This window comes from Lissotriton helveticus, chromosome 3_1 (genome assembly GCF_964261635.1).
Source record: "Lissotriton helveticus chromosome 3_1, aLisHel1.1, whole genome shotgun sequence".
Classification (NCBI taxonomy): domain Eukaryota; kingdom Metazoa; phylum Chordata; class Amphibia; order Caudata; family Salamandridae; genus Lissotriton; species Lissotriton helveticus.
Genome location: NC_136061.1, coordinates 510,042,124 through 510,062,002, shown reverse-complemented (window position 1 = coordinate 510,062,002; position 19,879 = coordinate 510,042,124).

The window sequence follows — 19,879 nt, the reverse complement described above, 5'->3', positions numbered from 1 at the left end:
CTACCTTGGCCAAACTACTCGAAAAATGTGTACACCACCAATTGACTAAACATATTGATCACTTTGACCTCCTTAACAAACACCAATCAGGCTTCAGAGCAGTGCACAGCACAGAATCAGCCATGACATACATCAGTGACGACGCGCTACAAATCCTCGATCAGAACGGATCATGCCTTCTCATCCTGCTAGACCTATCCTCAGCCTTTGATACGGTCAAACACGATAATGTAATCAACCTGCTGCAACATAGAATGGGTTTATTGGGATCAGTGCTAAACTGGTTTACTTCGTTTCTCCATAACTGAACGTAAATATTCAAGGTCAACAACACTCTCTCCAAGCCCGTACCTGTGATGTTGGGGGTACCACAAGGGTCCTCATTGTCTCCGACATTGTTTACAACAATAATGATGTCCTAGTGCTCAAGGCAGAAACAATATTGTCAAGAAATCTGCGGCATCACAAGTTGCACCAAAATTACAACATACCTCCCCTCTTGCAATGAATTTGGGGTAGGGGATGCCTCAGTTTGCTGCCACTATTAAAATAGCCCAACTCTGATAGACTTAACAAACATTTACAAAGCCCACATTCACCTAGTGTAACATAGAAAAAAGATGAGAAAGCGAGATGGCACCTCACGGGTGCAACACCAATGGGACCCCTGGCTGGTACTCACCAGGATGGCCCTGTTATCATCATTGGTACCATCAAGCTATAACGGAAACGTGTCCTAAACCCAAAGAAAAGATTGTGCGTGATGCAGTGAACAAAAATTATATGTGACTCAACGTACAACATTTAACACATAACACATATTCTATTCTGCAACTAGGACTAGTTCCTTTAATTTTGTTTCTATTTGTTGTATACAAAACATATATAGAATTAATAAAGGAGGTTGTGAATACTACCAATCGATTCACAACCTACTCACAGCCGACATGTTTCATTGCCTTGGTTTGCATCAGGCAATTCCCTCAGGGCATATACCTTTCAATGCCACTGCAAAGGACACTGGGCATTGCGCACTGTAGCAAGACATAAACAATAAACAGAATCGAGGTTATCCCACTTTGATGCCTTAGTCAAATCAAAAGTGCTTATATGCGTCGCATACACCATCATGCTGCAAAGTGTTAATATTTACCCTTCAATAATCCTAGCCTCTCATACCAGCCGAGAGGAATTTGAACAGGATCACAGCTCCCAATGGTGAGCTTTGTTAAGTCTCCCTCCGTTCTTGTTACTGCATTAACAATCAACCAGGAAATATTAAAAACATTGTCTTATACCTGTGGTTTTCGCCATTTATGCTCGTAGGTTCCTTCCTATCCCATTTAAAAAGTTACCGGTAGTGAGGAGAAGTCCGGCGCTCAATCAGCCCTGGAACACCGAGGCTCTTCCCTGCCGATACCTATAGCGTGTGACGCGCCATTTTGCACAGCATCTGATTGGCTGCGTACGTCTCGCGTACATGGCCGCCATCTTGGATTGGTCTTAAACATTGTTTAACCTGTTTCTGGAGCCTCTCACCGAAATGCTTCATGCTTCCAATGTGCAATATCATATGTACGCCGATGACACACAACTCTACCTCAAGATCCACACCCTTGAAGACATTAAAGTGCTTAACACAACGCTCCGAAACACCCAGACTTGGCTGGCAAAAAACCATCACAAATTGAATGCTTTGAAGACCGAATTCCTCCTTATAGCCCCTCCCACCAAAGTCCCCATTATGCAAGACCTGATCAAACTTATTATTGCACTCAATGTTCAACCAAACATTGTAGACTCAGCGAAATCCCTGGGAATAACTCTTGACAGCAACGTCACTATGCAGATACACAATATGTATAACTTTATTGCATGATTAATTAAAACCTTCGCAAACAAATAAAACATTAGTTCACAAGATACAGCTTCTCCTTTAAAAGATGTTAAAAGATTGCAAATATATTGTAAGTCATTAAAATTGCAAAGGAGTAAAAATGTATAGGTAAAATAGATCTTCTTAGTAAAAAAGATAAGTCAGCATAGGGCTTGTTCTCATTGGCGGATCCACACCAAGAAATGATATTTGTGGAGAGAACGAGTCAATGAGCTCACAGCCAGGCCATACTGACTGCTGGGAGCTTAGCAACCAGGGAGGTATTCATAGGACTTAATCAAAGCGCTAGTAGAGACGGTTGTTGACCTTGACTCATAAGTACGATAGCATAGGATAAAGACCGGTGACTTGGGGATCTTCCCGACTTAGCTTAGCGTTCGCTTCCCTCATAAACCGAACAAGGCTGCAGGAAAGACGGATGTTGCTGCCCTCAAAATAGGCCTTTACCGCTTCCCTACAAGATCGAACCTGACTTGCAATCAGGAGCTGTTTGAGAAACTGTCTCCTTTCCGCTCTCAAACCATTGCAGATGCATAGTAGATGTTTTATGTCTTCGTTTAAATTTCCACACAGTCTGCAGCAGTTGGTGGAGGTTGTGCGTTTCCATGGAGGAAGATGGGGCTTTGCTGGTAGGATTCCCAACCTCAGATGAAGGGACCGTTCTTTAATTGTTCTTGCGAAACCTATTCCTAGGTATGGTTGGGGCTTTGTTGACACATAGCTTTGAATTACGAAGCAGCCATGGGATCTCCTACTAAGGGCAGCTTTGTCTTCTGCGAGAGATGCGACCTTTACTGATTTATTTACCAGGACCTTAAAACTTTTCTGGGATTGGCATGAGTCCCATAGGTCCTGTAAAGCTAACAGCTTGATTGCTGATTGGAGGTAGGTCTTCGCTGGGCGTTCATTTCTCTTTGAGATTTCCAACCACTGGTGTGAGTGCAATGTGCTCGGCATGGCCCCCTTTATTTTGAACCAGCAATTGGCGTAGGCCCCTTTCCGCGAGATTTCCTGCTTTAGCAGTCCAAATTCTAATCTTATTTGCGCTGGTGAGGTAAAATGCGGAAGATTCAATATTATTCTTAGGGCCTTAGCAACCACAATGTCCAGGGTGACTTCATCCCTACCTCTCATTGCTTCGCTTCCGTAGGTGATGGAGGGAAGGAGGCGCGCTCGAAGCACTTCTAGCAAAGGGAGAAGGCTAGGGCCAGTTATTTTTTGCTTGATGTTTTTTAAAGCAACAGCCAATACAGTTCCTCTGCCTTTAATGGAGGCTTTCTGTTTAGAAAATGAGCAGTTTCTTTCGAATATGATTCCCAAATACTTGTACTCCTCTACCGGGACCATCAGCCGGTTGTTCATTGACCATCGTAGGTAGGGTTTATTTGGACCTTGGTTTAGTACCATTACTTTGGATTTTTCCAGATTTATTTTCAGCCCATTTTTATCTGCGAAGGTACTTGTGATGTTTATCAGATGCTGGAGACCGATTGGAGTACGGCTAATTAGTAGGAGGTCATCGGCGTACAAGAGGTTCGATAGTGTTAAGCCCCCTAGGTTCGGTGCATGGTTGTTACAGTTGTCCAAGTCGGTGGAAAGATCAGAGACAAAGAGGTTGAACAAAGTTGGGGCCAGTACGCAACCCTGCTTCAGCCCTTTGGTAGTAGGAATTTTTCTAGACAGGGTATCTCCTGCTCAAATTTTAATCTGGACCCAAGTTTCAGAGTGAAGTAGGATTAGATGCTTTAGCAGATTTGTAGGGACTCCCCACCTCGCCAGTTTGGCACAAAGTAGCCCCCTGTTCATGCTATCGAAAGCTGCCTTGTAATCAATAAAGCAGACGAATAGCAGTTTGTTCATTTTTTTGGAGGCGTCAGACAGTAGGGAAAGGGCGAGAATGTTTGTTGAAGTCCCCAGACCTTCCTGAAAACCAGTTTGATTTATGGGAATTACGTTTTTTTCCAAAGCCCAAACTATGAGTTCATTTAGTAAGAGCCCTGCATAGAATTTGGCTTCGATGTCTATTAAGGTGATGAAGCAAAAACAACAGGTGATGGACAGAATGCAGAACAATGTCATACATTCACCCCAGTACAGAGATCTGGGCCTAAATCCATCGTTTTTTTGCTCACCATGCCTTTCCAGTTTGAACCCAGCTATATGCAAATCAGTCTTGACCCTGTGCCCCATGGGAACAGTCCAGCCCGAACTGCCAAGCCTGGTCCTCCCTGGACTGGAAACAAGTATCCAAGGACCGGTTTCGGGCTTTCAGCCCTCGTCAGCCTGGATAGCTTGATTCCAGTGGCATGGAGAGCACGGGACTCACGTCTGAGCATACCCGTCCCACTCGGGGTGACAAAGCAAAAACAACAGGTGATGGACAGAATGCAGAACAATGTCATACATTCACCCCAGTACAGAGATCTGGGCCTAAATCCATAGTTTTTTTGCTCACCATGCCTTTCCAGTTTGAACCCAGCTATATGCAAATCAGCCTTGACCCTGTGCCCCATGGGAACAGTCCAGACCGAACTGCCAAGCCTGGTCCTCCCTGGACTGGAAACAAGCATCCAAGGACCGGTTTCGGGCTTTAAGCCCTCATCAGCCTGGATAGCTTGATTCCAGTGGCATGGAGAGCACAGGACTCACGTCTAAGCATACCCGTCCCACTCGGGGTGACAAAGCAAAAACAACAGGTGATGGACAGAATGCAGAACAATGTCATACATTCACCCCAGTACAGAGATCTGGGCCTAAATCCATCGTTTTTTTGCTCACCATGCCTTTCCAGTTTGAACCCAGCTATATGCAAATCAGTCTTGACCCTGTGCCCCATGGGAACAGTCCAGCCCGAACTGCCAAGCCTGGTCCTCCCTGGACTAGAAACAAGCATCCAAGGACCGGTTTCGGGCTTTCAGCCCTCATCAGCCTGGATAGCTTGATTCCAGTGGCATGAAGAGCACGGGACTCACGTCAGAGCATACCCGTCCCACTCGGGGTGACAAAGCAAAAACAACAGGTGATGGACAGAATGCAGAACAATGTCATACATTCACCCCAGTACAGAGATCTGGGCCTAAATCCATCGTTTTTTTGCTCACCATGCCTTTCCAGTTTGAACCCAGCTATATGCAAATCAGTCTTGACCCTGTGCCCCATGGGAACAGTCAAGCCCGAACTGCCAAGCCTGGTCCTCCCTGGACTGGAAACAAGCATCCAAGGACCGGTTTCGGGCTTTCAGCCCTCATCAGCCTGGATAGCTTGATTCCAGTGGCATAGAGAGCACGGGACTCACGTCAGAGCATACCCGTCCCACTCGGGGTGACAAAGCAAAAACAACAGGTGATGGACAGAATGCAGAACAATGTCATACATTCACCCCAGTACAGAGATCTGGGCCTAAATCCATCGTTTTTTTGCTCACCATGCCTTTCCAGTTTGAACCCAGCTATATGCAAATCAGTCTTGACCCTGTGCCCCATGGGAACAGTCCAGCCGGAACTGCCAAGCCTGGTCCTCCCTGGACTGGAAACAAGCATCCAAGGACCGGTTTCGGGCTTTCAGCCCTCATCAGTCTGGATAGCTTGATTCCAGTGGCATGGAGAGCACGGGACTTACGTCTGAGCATACCTGTCCCACTCGGGGTGACAAAGCAAAAACAACCGGTGATGGACAAAATGCAGAACAATGTCATAAATTCACTCCAGTACAGAGATCTGGGCCTAAATCCATCGTTTTTTTGCTCACCATGCCTTTCCAGTTTGAACCCAGCTATATGCAAATCAGTCTTGACCCTGTGCCCCATGGGAACAGTCCAGCCCGAACTGCCAAGCCTGGTCCTCCCTGGACTGGAAACAAGCATCCAAGGACCGGTTTCGGGCTTTCAGCCCTCATCAGCCTGGATAGCTTGATTCCAGTGGCATGGAGAGCACGGGACTCACGTCTGAGCATACCCGTCCCACTCGGGGTGAGAAAGCAAAAACAACAGGTGATGGACAGAATGCAGAACAATGTCATACATTCACCCCAGTGCAGAGATCTGGGCCTAAATCCATTTTTTTTGCTCACCATGCCTTTCCAGTTTGAACCCAGCTATATGCAAATCAGTCTTGACCCTGTGCCCCATGGGAACAGTCCAGCCCGAACTGCCAAGCTTGGTCCTCCCTGGACTGGAAACAAGCATCCAAGGACCGGTATCGGGCTTTCAGCCCTCATCAGCCTGGATAGCTTGATTCCAGTGGCATGGAGAGCACAGGACTCACATCTGAGCATACCCGTCCCACTCGGGGTGACAAAGCAAAAACAACAGGTGATGGATAGAATGAAGAACAATGTCATACATTCACCCCAGTACAGAGATCTGGGCCTAAATCCATCGTTTTTTTGCTCACCATGCCTTTCCAGTTTGAACCCAGCTATATGCAAATCAGTCTTGACCCTGTGCCCCATGGGAACAGTCCAGCCCGAACTGCCAAGCCTGGTCCTCCCTGTACTGGAAACAAGCATCCAAGGACCGGTTTCGGGCTTTCAGCCCTCATCAGCCTGGATAGCTTGATTCCAGTGGCATGGAGAGCACGGGACTCACGTCTGAGCATACACGTCCCACTCGGGGTGACAAAGCAAAAACAACAGGTGATGGACAGAATGCAGAACAATGTCATACATTCACCCCAGTACAGAGATCTGGGCCTAAATCCATCGTTTTTTTGCTCACCATGCCTTTCCAGTTTGAACCCAGCTATATGCAAATCAGTCTTGACCCTGTGCCCCATGGGAACAGTCCAGCCTGAACTGCCAAGCCTGGTCCTCCCTGGACTGGAAACAAGCATCCAAGGACCGGTTTCGGGCATTCAGCCCTCATCAGCCTGGATAGCTTGATTCCAGTGGCATGGAGGGCACGGGACTCACGTCTGAGCATACCCGTCCCACTCGGGGTGACAAAGCAAAAACAACAGGTGATGGACAGAATGCAGAACAATGTCATACGTTCAACCCAGTACAGAGATCTGGGCCTAAATCCATCGTTTTTTTGCTCACCATGCCTTTCCAGTTTGAACCCAGCTATATGCAAATTAGTCTTGACCCTGTGCCCCATGGGAACAGTCCAGCCCGAACTGCCAAGGTTGGTCCTCCCTGGACTGGAAACAAGCATCCAAGGACCGGTTTCGGGCTTTCAGCCCTCATCAGCCTGGATAGCTTGATTCCAGTGGCATGGAGAGCACGGGACTCACGTCTGAGCATACCCGTCCCACTCGGGGTGACAAAGCAAAAACAACAGGTGATGGACAGAATACAGAACAATGTCATACATTCACCCCAGTCAGAGATCTGGGCCTAAATCCATCGTTTTTTTGCTCATCATGCCTTTCCAGTTTGAACCCAGCTATATGCAAATCAGTCTTGACCCTGTGCCCCATGGGAACAGTCCAGCCCGAACTGCCAAGCCTGGTCCTCCCTGGACTGGAAACAAGCATCCAAGGACCGGTTTCGGGCTTTCAGCCCTCATCAGCCTGGATAGCTTGATTCCAGTGGCATGGAGAGCACGGGACTCACGTCTGAGCATACCCGTCCCACTCGGGGTGACAAAGCAAAAACAACAGGTGATGGACAGAATGCAGAACAATGTCATACATTCACCCCAGTACAGAGATCTGGGCCTAAATCCATCATTTTTTTGCTCACCATGCCTTTCCAGTTTGAACCCAGCTATATGCAAATCAGTCTTGACCCTGTGCCCCATGGGAACAGTCCAGCCCGAACTGCCAAGCCTGGTCCTCCCTGGACTGGAAACAAGCATCCAAGGACCGGTATCTGGCTTTCAGCCCTCATCAGCCTGGATAGCTTGATTCCAGTGGCATGGAGAGCACAGGACTCACATCTGAGCATACCCGTCCCACTCGGGGTGACAAAGCAAAAACAACAGGTGATGGATAGAATGCAGAACAATGTCATACATTCACCCCAGTACAGAGATCTGGGCCTAAATCCATCGTTTTTTTGCTCACCATGCCTTTCCAGTTTGAACCCAGCTATATGCAAATCAGTCTTGACCCTGTGCCCCATGGGAACAGTCCAGCCCGAACTGCCAAGCCTGGTCCTCCCTGTACTGGAAACAAGCATCCAAGGACCGGTTTCGGGCTTTCAGCCCTCATCAGCCTGGATAGCTTGATTCCAGTGGCATGGAGAGCACGGGACTCACGTCTGAGCATACACGTCCCACTCGGGGTGACAAAGCAAAAACAACAGGTGATGGACAGAATGCAGAACAATGTCATACATTCACCCCAGTACAGAGATCTGGGCCTAAATCCATCGTTTTTTTGCTCACCATGCCTTTCCAGTTTGAACCCAGCTATATGCAAATCAGTCTTGACCCTGTGCCCCATGGGAACAGTCCAGCCTGAACTGCCAAGCCTGGTCCTCCCTGGACTGGAAACAAGCATCCAAGGACCGGTTTCGGGCATTCAGCCCTCATCAGCCTGGATAGCTTGATTCCAGTGGCATGGAGGGCACGGGACTCACGTCTGAGCATACCCGTCCCACTCGGGGTGACAAAGCAAAAACAACAGGTGATGGACAGAATGCAGAACAATGTCATACGTTCACCCCAGTACAGAGATCTGGGCCTAAATCCATCGTTTTTTTGCTCACCATGCCTTTCCAGTTTGAACCCAGCTATATGCAAATCAGTCTTGACCCTGTGCCCCATGGGAACAGTCCAGCCCGAACTGCCAAGCCTGGTCCTCCCTGGACTGGAAACAAGCATCCAAGGACCGGTTTCGGGCTTTCAGCCCTCATCAGCCTGGATAGCTTGATTCCAGTGGCATGGAGAGCACGGGACTCACGTCTGAGCATACCCGTCCCACTCGGGGTGACAAAGCAAAAACAACAGGTGATGGACAGAATACAGAACAATGTCATACATTCACCCCAGTCAGAGATCTGGGCCTAAATCCATCGTTTTTTTGCTCATCATGCCTTTCCAGTTTGAACCCAGCTATATGCAAATCAGTCTTGACCCTGTGCCCCATGGGAACAGTCCAGCCCGAACTGCCAAGCCTGGTCCTCCCTGGACTGGAAACAAGCATCCAAGGACCGGTTTCGGGCTTTCAGCCCTCATCAGCCTGGATAGCTTGATTCCAGTGGCATGGAGAGCACGGGACTCACGTCTGAGCATACCCGTCCCACTCGGGGTGACAAAGCAAAAACAACAGGTGATGGACAGAATGCAGAACAATGTCATACATTCACCCCAGTACAGAGATCTGGGCCTAAATCCATCATTTTTTTGCTCACCATGCCTTTCCAGTTTGAACCCAGCTATATGCAAATCAGTATTGACCCTGTGCCCCATGGGAACAGTCCAGCCCGAACTGCCAAGCCTGGTCCTCCCTGGACTGGAAACAAGCATCCAAGGACCGGTTTCGGGCTTTCAGCCCTCATCAGCCTGGATAGCTTGATTCCAGTGGCATGGAGAGCACGGGACTCACGTCTGAGCATACCCGTCCCACTCGGGGTGACAAAGCAAAAACAACAGGTCATGGACAGAATGTAGAACAATGTCATACATTCACCCCAGTGCAGAGATCTAGGCCTAAATCCATCGTTTTTTTGCTCACCATGCCTTTCCAGTTTGAACCCAGATATATGCAAATCAGTCTTGACCCTGTGCCCCATGGGAACAGTCCAGCCCGAACTGCCAAGCCTGGTCCTCCCTGGACTGGAAACAAGCATCCAAGGACCGGTTTCGGGCTTTCAGCCCTCATCAGCCTGGATAGCTTGAGTCCAGTGGCATGGAGAGCCCGGGACTCACGTCTGAGCATACCCGTCCCACTCGGGGTGACAAAGCAAAAACAACAGGTGATGGACAGAATGCAGAACAATGTCATACATTCACCCCAGTACAGAGATCTGGGCCTAAGTCCATCGTTTTTTTGCTCACCATGCCTTTCCAGTTTGAACCCAGCTATATGCAAATCAGTCTTGACCCTGTGCCCCATGGGAACAGTCTAGTCCGAACTGCCAAGCCTGGTCCTCCCTGGACTGGAAACAAGCATCCAAGGACCGGTTTCGGGCTTTCAGCCCTCATCAGCCTGGATAGCTTGATTCCATTGGCATGGAGAGCACGGGACTCACGTCTGAGCATTCCCGTCCCACTCGGGGTGACAAAGCAAAAACAACAGGTGATGGACAGAATGCAGAACAATGTCATACATTCACCCTAGTGCAGAGATCTGGGCCTAAATCCATTGTTTTTTTGCTCACCATGCCTTTCCAGTTTGAACCCAGCTATATGCAAATCAGTCTTGACCCTGTGCCCCATGGGAACAGTCCAGCCCGAACTGCCAAGCCTGGTCCTCCCTGGACTGGAAACAAGCATCCAATGACCGGTTTCGGGCTTTCAGCCCTCATCAGCCTGGATAGCTTGATTCCAGTGGCATGGAGAGCACGGGACTCACGTCTGAGCATACCCGTCCCACTCGGGGTGACAAAGCAAAAACAACAGGTGATGGACAGAATGCAGAACAATGTCATACATTCACCCCAGTACAGAGATCTGGGCCTAAATCCATCGTTTTTTTGCTCACCATGCCTTTCCAGTTTGAGCCCAGCTATATGCAAATCAGTCTTGACCCTGTGCCCCATGGGAACAGTCCAGCCCGAACTGCCAAGCCTGGTCCTCCCTGGACTGGAAACAAGCATCCAAGGACCAGTTTCGGGCTTTCAGCCCTCATCAGCCTGGATAGCTTGATTCCAGTGGCATGGAGAGCACGGGACTCACGTCTGAGCATACCCGTCCCACTCGGGGTGACAAAGCAAAAACAACAGGTGATGGACAGAATGCAGAACAATGTCATACGTTCACCCCAGTACAGAGATCTGGGCTTAAATCCATTGTTTTTTGCTCACCATGCCTTTCCAGTTTGAACCCAGCTATATGCAAATCAGTCTTGACCCTGTGCCCCATGGGAACAGTCCAGCCCGAACTGCCAAGCCTGGTCCTCCCTGGACTGGAAACAAGCATCCAAGGACCGGTTTCGGGCTTTCAGCCCTCATCAGCCTGGATAGCTTGATTCCAGTGGCATGGAGAGCACAGGACTCACGTCTGAGCATACCCGTCCCACTCGGGGTGACAAAGCAAAAACAACAGGTGATGGACAGAATGCAGAACAATGTCATACGTTCACCCCAGTACAGAGATCTGGGCCTAAATCCATCGTTTTTTTGCTCACCATGCCTTTCCAGTTTGAACCCAGCTATATGCAAATCAGTCTTGACCCTGTGCCCCATCTGAACAGTCCAGCCCGAACTGCCAAGCCTGGTCCTCCCTGGAGTGGAAACAAGCATCCAAGGATCGGTTTCGGGCTTTCAGCCCTCATCAGCCTGGATAGCTTGATTCCAGTGGCATGGAGAGCACGAGACTCACGTCTGAGCATTCCCGTCCCACTCGGGGTGACAAAGCAAAAACAACAGGTGATGGACAGAATGCAGAACAATGTCATACATTCACCCCAGTCAGAGATCTGGGCCTAAATCCATCGTTTTTCTGCTCACCATGCCTTTCCAGTTTGAACCCAGCTATATGCAAATCAGTCTTGACCCTGTGCCCCATGGGAACAGTCCAGCCCGAACTGCCAAGCCTGGTCCTCCCTGGACTGGAAACAAGCATCCAAGGACCGGTTTCGGGCTTTCAGCCCTCATCAGCCTGGATAGCTTGATTCCAGTGGCATGGAGAGCACGGGACTCACGTCTGAGCATACCCGTCCCACTCGGGGTGACAAAGCAAAAACAACAGGTGATGGACAGAATGCAGAACAATGTCATACATTCTCCCCAGTGCAGAGATCTGGGCCTAAATCCATCGTTTTTTTGCTCACCATGCCTTTCCAGTTTGAACCCAGCTATATGCAAATCAGTCTTGACCCTGTGCCCCATGGGAACAGTCCAGCCCGAACTGCCAAGCCTGGTCCTCCCTGGACTGGAAACAAGCATCCAAGGACCGGTTTCGGGCTTTCAGCCCTCATCAGCCTGGATAGCTTGATTCCAGTGGCATGGAGAGCACGGGACTCACGTCTGAGCATACCCGTCCCACTCGGGGTGACAAAGCAAAAACAACAGGTGATGGACAGAATGTAGAACAATGTCATACATTCACCCCAGTGCAGAGATCTGGGCCTAAATCCATTGTTTTTTTGCTCACCATGCCTTTCCAGTTTGAACCCAGCTATATGCAAATCAGTCTTGACCCTGTGCCCCATGGGAACAGTCCAGCCCGAACTGCCAAGCCTGGTCCTCCCTGGACTGGAAAAAAGCATCCAAGGACCGGTTTCGGGCTTTCAGCCCTCATCAGCCTGGATAGCTTGATTCCAGTGACATGAAGAGCACGGGACTAACGTCTGAGCATACCCGTCCCACTCGGGGTGACAAAGCAAAAACAACAGGTGATGGACAGAATGCAGAACAATGTCATACATTCACCCCAGTACAGAGATCTGGGCCTAAATCCATCGTTTTTTTGCTCACCATGCCTTTCCAGTTTGAACCCAGCTAAATGCAAATCAGTCTTGAACCTTTGCCCCATGGGAACAGTCCAGCCCGAACTGCCAAGCCTGGTCCTCCCTGGACTGGAAACAAGCATCCAAGGACCGGTTTCGGGCTTTCAGCCCTCATCAGCCTGGATAGCTTGATTCCAGTGGCATGGAGAGCACGGGACTCATGTCTGAGCATACCCGTCCCACTGGGGTGACAAAGCAAAAACAACAGGTGATGGACAGAATGCAGAACAATGTCATACATTCACCCCAGTACAGAGATCTGGGCCTAAATCCATCGTTTTTTTGCTCACCATGCCTTCCAGTTTGAACCCAGCTATATGCAAATCAGTCTTGACCCTGTGCCCCATGGGAACAGTCCAGCCCAAACTGCCAAGCCTGGTCCTCCCTGGACTGGAAACAAGCATCCAAGGACCGTTTTCGGGCTTTCAGCCCTCATCAGCCTGGATAGCTTTATTCCAGTGGCATGGAGAGCACGGGACTCACGTCTGAGCATACCCGTCCCACTCGGGGTGACAAAGCAAAAACAACAGGTGATGGACAGAATGCAGAACAATGTCATACATTCACCCCAGTACAGAGATCTGGGCCTAAATCCATCGTTTTTTTGCTCACCATGCCTTTCCAGTTTGAACCAAGCTATATGCAAATCAGTCTTGACCCTGTGCCCCATGGGAACAGTCCAGCCCGAACTGCCAAGCCTGGTCCTCCCTGGACTGGAAACAAGCATCCAAGGACCGGTTTCGGGCTTTCAGCCCTCATCAGCCTGGATAGCTGGATTCCAGTGGCATGGAGAGCACGGGACTCACGTCTGAGCATACCCGTCCCACTCGGGGTGACAAAGCAAAAACAACAGGTGATGGACAGAATGCAGAACAATGTCATACGTTCACCCCAGTACAGAGATCTGGGCCTAAATCCATTGTTTTTTTGCTCACCGTGCCTTTCCAGTTTGAACCCAGCTATATGCAAATCAGTCTTGACCCTGTGCCCCATGGGAACAGTCCAGCCCGAACTGCCAAGCCTGGTCCTCCCTGGACTGGAAACAAGCATCCAAGGACCTGTTTCATGCTTTCAGCCCTCATCAGCCTGGATAGCTTGATTCCAGTGGCATGGAGAGCACGGGGCTCACGTCTGAGTATACCCGTCCCACTCGGGGTGACAAAGCAAAAACAACAGGTGATGGACAGAATGCAGAACAATGTCATACGTTCACCCCAGTACAGAGATCTGGGCCTAAATCCATCGTTTTTTTGCTCACCATGCCTTTCCAGTTTGAACCCAGCTATATGCAAATCAGTCTTGACCCTGTGCCCCATGGGAACAGTCCAGCCCGAACTGCCAAGCCTGGTCCTCCCTGGACTGGAAACAAGCATCCAAGGACCGGTTTCGGGCTTTCAGCCCTCATCAGCCTGGATAGCTTGATTCCAGTCGCATGGAGAGCACGGGACTCACGTCTGAGCATACCCGTCCCACTCGGGGTGACAAAGCAAAAACAACAGGTGATGGACAGAATGCAGAACAATGTCAAACATTCACCCCAGTCAGAGATCTGGGCCTAAATTCATCGTTTTTTTGCTCACCATGCCTTTCCAGTTTGAACCCAGCTATATGCAAATCAGTATTGACCCTGTGCCCCATGGGAACAGTCCAGCCCGAACTGCCAAGCCTGGTCCTCCCTGGGCTGGAAACAAGCATCCAAGGACTGGTTTCGGGCTTTCAGCCCTCATCAGCCTGGATAGCTTGATTCCAGTGGCATGGAGAGCACGGGACTCACGTCTGAGCATACCCGTCCCACTCGGGGTGACAAAGCAAAAACAACAGGCGATGGACAGAATGCAGAACAATGTCATACATTCACCCCAGTACAGAGATCTGGCCCTAAATCCATCGTTTTTTTGCTCACCATGCCTTTCCAGTTTGAACCCAGCTATATGCAAATCAGTCTTGACCCTGTGCCCCATGGGAACAGTCCAGCCCGAACTGCCAAGCCTGGTCCTACCTTGACTGGAAACAAGCATCCAAGGACCGGTTTCGGGCTTTCAGCCCTCATCAGCCTGGATAGCTTGATTCCAGTGGCATGGAGAGCACGGGACTCACGTCTGAGCATACCCGTCCCACTCGGGGTGACAAAGCAAAAACAACAGGTGATGGACAGAATGCAGAACAATGTCATACATTCTCCCCAGTGCAGAGATCTAGGCCTAAATCCATCGTTTTTTTGCTCACCATGCCTTTCCAGTTTGAACCCAGCTATATGCAAATCAGTCTTGACCCTGTGCCCCATGGGAACAGTCCAGCACGAACTGCCAAGCCTGGTCCTCCCTGGACTGGAAACAAGCATCCAAGGACCGGTTTTGGGCTTTCAGCCCTCATCAGCCTGGATAGCTTGATTCCAGTGGCATGGAGAGCACAGGACTCACGTCTGAGCATTCCCGTCCCACTCGGGGTGACAAAGCAAAAACAACAGGTGATGGACAGAATGCAGAACAATGTCATACGTTCACCCCAGTACAGAGATCTGGGCCTAAATCCATCGTTTTTTTGCTCACCATGCCTTTCCAGTTTGAACCCAGCTATATGCAAATCAGTCTTGACCCTGTGCCCCATCTGAACAGTCCAGCCCGAACTGCCAAGCCTGGTCCTCCCTGGAGTGGAAACAAGCATCCAAGGATCGGTTTCGGGCTTTCAGCCCTCATCAGCCTGGATAGCTTGATTCCAGTGGCATGGAGAGCACGAGACTCACGTCTGAGCATTCCCGTCCCACTCGGGGTGACAAAGCAAAAACAACAGGTGATGGACAGAATGCAGAACAATGTCATACATTCACCCCAGTCAGAGATCTGGGCCTAAATCCATCGTTTTTCTGCTCACCATGCCTTTCCAGTTTGAACCCAGCTATATGCAAATCAGTCTTGACCCTGTGCCCCATGGGAACAGTCCAGCCCGAACTGCCAAGCCTGGTCCTCCCTGGACTGGAAACAAGCATCCAAGGACCGGTTTCGGGCTTTCAGCCCTCATCAGCCTGGATAGCTTGATTCCAGTGGCATGGAGAGCACGGGACTCACGTCTGAGCATACCCGTCCCACTCGGGGTGACAAAGCAAAAACAACAGGTGATGGACAGAATGCAGAACAATGTCATACATTCTCCCCAGTGCAGAGATCTGGGCCTAAATCCATCGTTTTTTTGCTCACCATGCCTTTCCAGTTTGAACCCAGCTATATGCAAATCAGTCTTGACCCTGTGCCCCATGGGAACAGTCCAGCCCGAACTGCCAAGCCTGGTCCTCCCTGGACTGGAAACAAGCATCCAAGGACCGGTTTCGGGCTTTCAGCCCTCATCAGCCTGGATAGCTTGATTCCAGTGGCATGGAGAGCACGGGACTCACGTCTGAGCATACCCGTCCCACTCGGGGTGACAAAGCAAAAACAACAGGTGATGGACAGAATGTAGAACAATGTCATACATTCACCCCAGTGCAGAGATCTGGGCCTAAATCCATTGTTTTTTTGCTCACCATGCCTTTCCAGTTTGAACCCAGCTATATGCAAATCAGTCTTGACCCTGTGCCCCATGGGAACAGTCCAGCCCGAACTGCCAAGCCTGGTCCTCCCTGGACTGGAAAAAAGCATCCAAGGACCGGTTTCGGGCTTTCAGCCCTCATCAGCCTGGATAGCTTGATTCCAGTGACATGAAGAGCACGGGACTAACGTCTGAGCATACCCGTCCCACTCGGGGTGACAAAGCAAAAACAACAGGTGATGGACAGAATGCAGAACAATGTCATACATTCACCCCAGTACAGAGATCTGGGCCTAAATCCATCGTTTTTTTGCTCACCATGCCTTTCCAGTTTGAACCCAGCTAAATGCAAATCAGTCTTGAACCTTTGCCCCATGGGAACAGTCCAGCCCGAACTGCCAAGCCTGGTCCTCCCTGGACTGGAAACAAGCATCCAAGGACCGGTTTCGGGCTTTCAGCCCTCATCAGCCTGGATAGCTTGATTCCAGTGGCATGGAGAGCACGGGACTCATGTCTGAGCATACCCGTCCCACTGGGGTGACAAAGCAAAAACAACAGGTGATGGACAGAATGCAGAACAATGTCATACATTCACCCCAGTACAGAGATCTGGGCCTAAATCCATCGTTTTTTTGCTCACCATGCCTTCCAGTTTGAACCCAGCTATATGCAAATCAGTCTTGACCCTGTGCCCCATGGGAACAGTCCAGCCCAAACTGCCAAGCCTGGTCCTCCCTGGACTGGAAACAAGCATCCAAGGACCGTTTTCGGGCTTTCAGCCCTCATCAGCCTGGATAGCTTTATTCCAGTGGCATGGAGAGCACGGGACTCACGTCTGAGCATACCCGTCCCACTCGGGGTGACAAAGCAAAAACAACAGGTGATGGACAGAATGCAGAACAATGTCATACATTCACCCCAGTACAGAGATCTGGGCCTAAATCCATCGTTTTTTTGCTCACCATGCCTTTCCAGTTTGAACCAAGCTATATGCAAATCAGTCTTGACCCTGTGCCCCATGGGAACAGTCCAGCCCGAACTGCCAAGCCTGGTCCTCCCTGGACTGGAAACAAGCATCCAAGGACCGGTTTCGGGCTTTCAGCCCTCATCAGCCTGGATAGCTGGATTCCAGTGGCATGGAGAGCACGGGACTCACGTCTGAGCATACCCGTCCCACTCGGGGTGACAAAGCAAAAACAACAGGTGATGGACAGAATGCAGAACAATGTCATACGTTCACCCCAGTACAGAGATCTGGGCCTAAATCCATTGTTTTTTTGCTCACCGTGCCTTTCCAGTTTGAACCCAGCTATATGCAAATCAGTCTTGACCCTGTGCCCCATGGGAACAGTCCAGCCCGAACTGCCAAGCCTGGTCCTCCCTGGACTGGAAACAAGCATCCAAGGACCTGTTTCATGCTTTCAGCCCTCATCAGCCTGGATAGCTTGATTCCAGTGGCATGGAGAGCACGGGGCTCACGTCTGAGTATACCCGTCCCACTCGGGGTGACAAAGCAAAAACAACAGGTGATGGACAGAATGCAGAACAATGTCATACGTTCACCCCAGTACAGAGATCTGGGCCTAAATCCATCGTTTTTTTGCTCACCATGCCTTTCCAGTTTGAACCCAGCTATATGCAAATCAGTCTTGACCCTGTGCCCCATGGGAACAGTCCAGCCCGAACTGCCAAGCCTGGTCCTCCCTGGACTGGAAACAAGCATCCAAGGACCGGTTTCGGGCTTTCAGCCCTCATCAGCCTGGATAGCTTGATTCCAGTCGCATGGAGAGCACGGGACTCACGTCTGAGCATACCCGTCCCACTCGGGGTGACAAAGCAAAAACAACAGGTGATGGACAGAATGCAGAACAATGTCAAACATTCACCCCAGTCAGAGATCTGGGCCTAAATTCATCGTTTTTTTGCTCACCATGCCTTTCCAGTTTGAACCCAGCTATATGCAAATCAGTATTGACCCTGTGCCCCATGGGAACAGTCCAGCCCGAACTGCCAAGCCTGGTCCTCCCTGGGCTGGAAACAAGCATCCAAGGACTGGTTTCGGGCTTTCAGCCCTCATCAGCCTGGATAGCTTGATTCCAGTGGCATGGAGAGCACGGGACTCACGTCTGAGCATACCCGTCCCACTCGGGGTGACAAAGCAAAAACAACAGGCGATGGACAGAATGCAGAACAATGTCATACATTCACCCCAGTACAGAGATCTGGCCCTAAATCCATCGTTTTTTTGCTCACCATGCCTTTCCAGTTTGAACCCAGCTATATGCAAATCAGTCTTGACCCTGTGCCCCATGGGAACAGTCCAGCCCGAACTGCCAAGCCTGGTCCTACCTTGACTGGAAACAAGCATCCAAGGACCGGTTTCGGGCTTTCAGCCCTCATCAGCCTGGATAGCTTGATTCCAGTGGCATGGAGAGCACGGGACTCACGTCTGAGCATACCCGTCCCACTCGGGGTGACAAAGCAAAAACAACAGGTGATGGACAGAATGCAGAACAATGTCATACATTCTCCCCAGTGCAGAGATCTAGGCCTAAATCCATCGTTTTTTTGCTCACCATGCCTTTCCAGTTTGAACCCAGCTATATGCAAATCAGTCTTGACCCTGTGCCCCATGGGAACAGTCCAGCACGAACTGCCAAGCCTGGTCCTCCCTGGACTGGAAACAAGCATCCAAGGACCGGTTTTGGGCTTTCAGCCCTCATCAGCCTGGATAGCTTGATTCCAGTGGCATGGAGAGCACAGGACTCACGTCTGAGCATTCCCGTCCCACTCGGGGTGACAAAGCAAAAACAACAGGTGATGGACAGAATGCAGAACAATGTCATACATTCACCCCAGTGCAGAGATCTGGGCCTAAATCCATTGTTTTTTTGCTCACCATGCCTTTCCAGTTTGAACCCAGCTATATGCAAATCAGTCTTGACCCTGTGCCCCATGGGAACAGTCCAGCCCGAACTGCCAAGCCTGGTCCTCCCTGGACTGGAAACAAGCATCCATGGACCGGTTTCGGGCTTTCAGCCCTCATCAGCCTGGATAGCTTGATTCCAGTGGCATGGAGAGCACGGGACTCACGTCTGAGCATACCCGTCCCACTCGGGGTGACAAAGCAAAAACAACAGGTGATGGACAGAATGCAGAACAATGTCATACATTCACCCCAGTACAGAGATCTGGGCCTAAATCCATCGTTTTTTTGCTCACCATGCCTTTCCAGTTTGAACCCAGCTAAATGCAAATCAGTCTGGACCCTGTGCCCCATGGGAACAGTCCAGCCCGAACTGCCAAGCCTGGTCCTCCCTGGACTGGAAACAAGCATCCAAGGACCGGTTTCGGGCTTTCAGCCCTCATCAGCCTGGATAGCTTGATTCCAGTGGCATGGAGAGCACGGGACTCACGTCTGAGCATACCCGTCCCAATCGGGGTGACAAAGCAAAAACAACAGGTGATGGACAGAATGCAGAACAATGTCATACATTCACCCCAGTACAGAGATCTGGGCCTAAATCCATCGTTTTTTTGCTCACCATGCCTTTCCAGTTTGAACCCAGCTATATGCAAATCAGTCTTGACCCTGTGCCCCATGGGAACAGTCCAGCCCGAACTGCCAAGCCTGGTCCTCCCTGGACTGGAAACAAGCATCCAAGGACCGGTTTCGGGCTTTCAGCCCTCATCATCCTGGATAGCTTGATTCCAGTGGCATGGAGAGCACAGGACTCACGTCTGAGCATACCCGTCCCACTCGGGGTGACAAAGCAAAAACAACAGGTGATGGACAGAATGCAGAACAATGTCATACGTTCACCCCAGTACAGAGATCTGGGCTTAAATCCATCGTTTTTTTGCTCACCATGCCTTTCCAGTTTGAACCCAGCTATATGCAAAT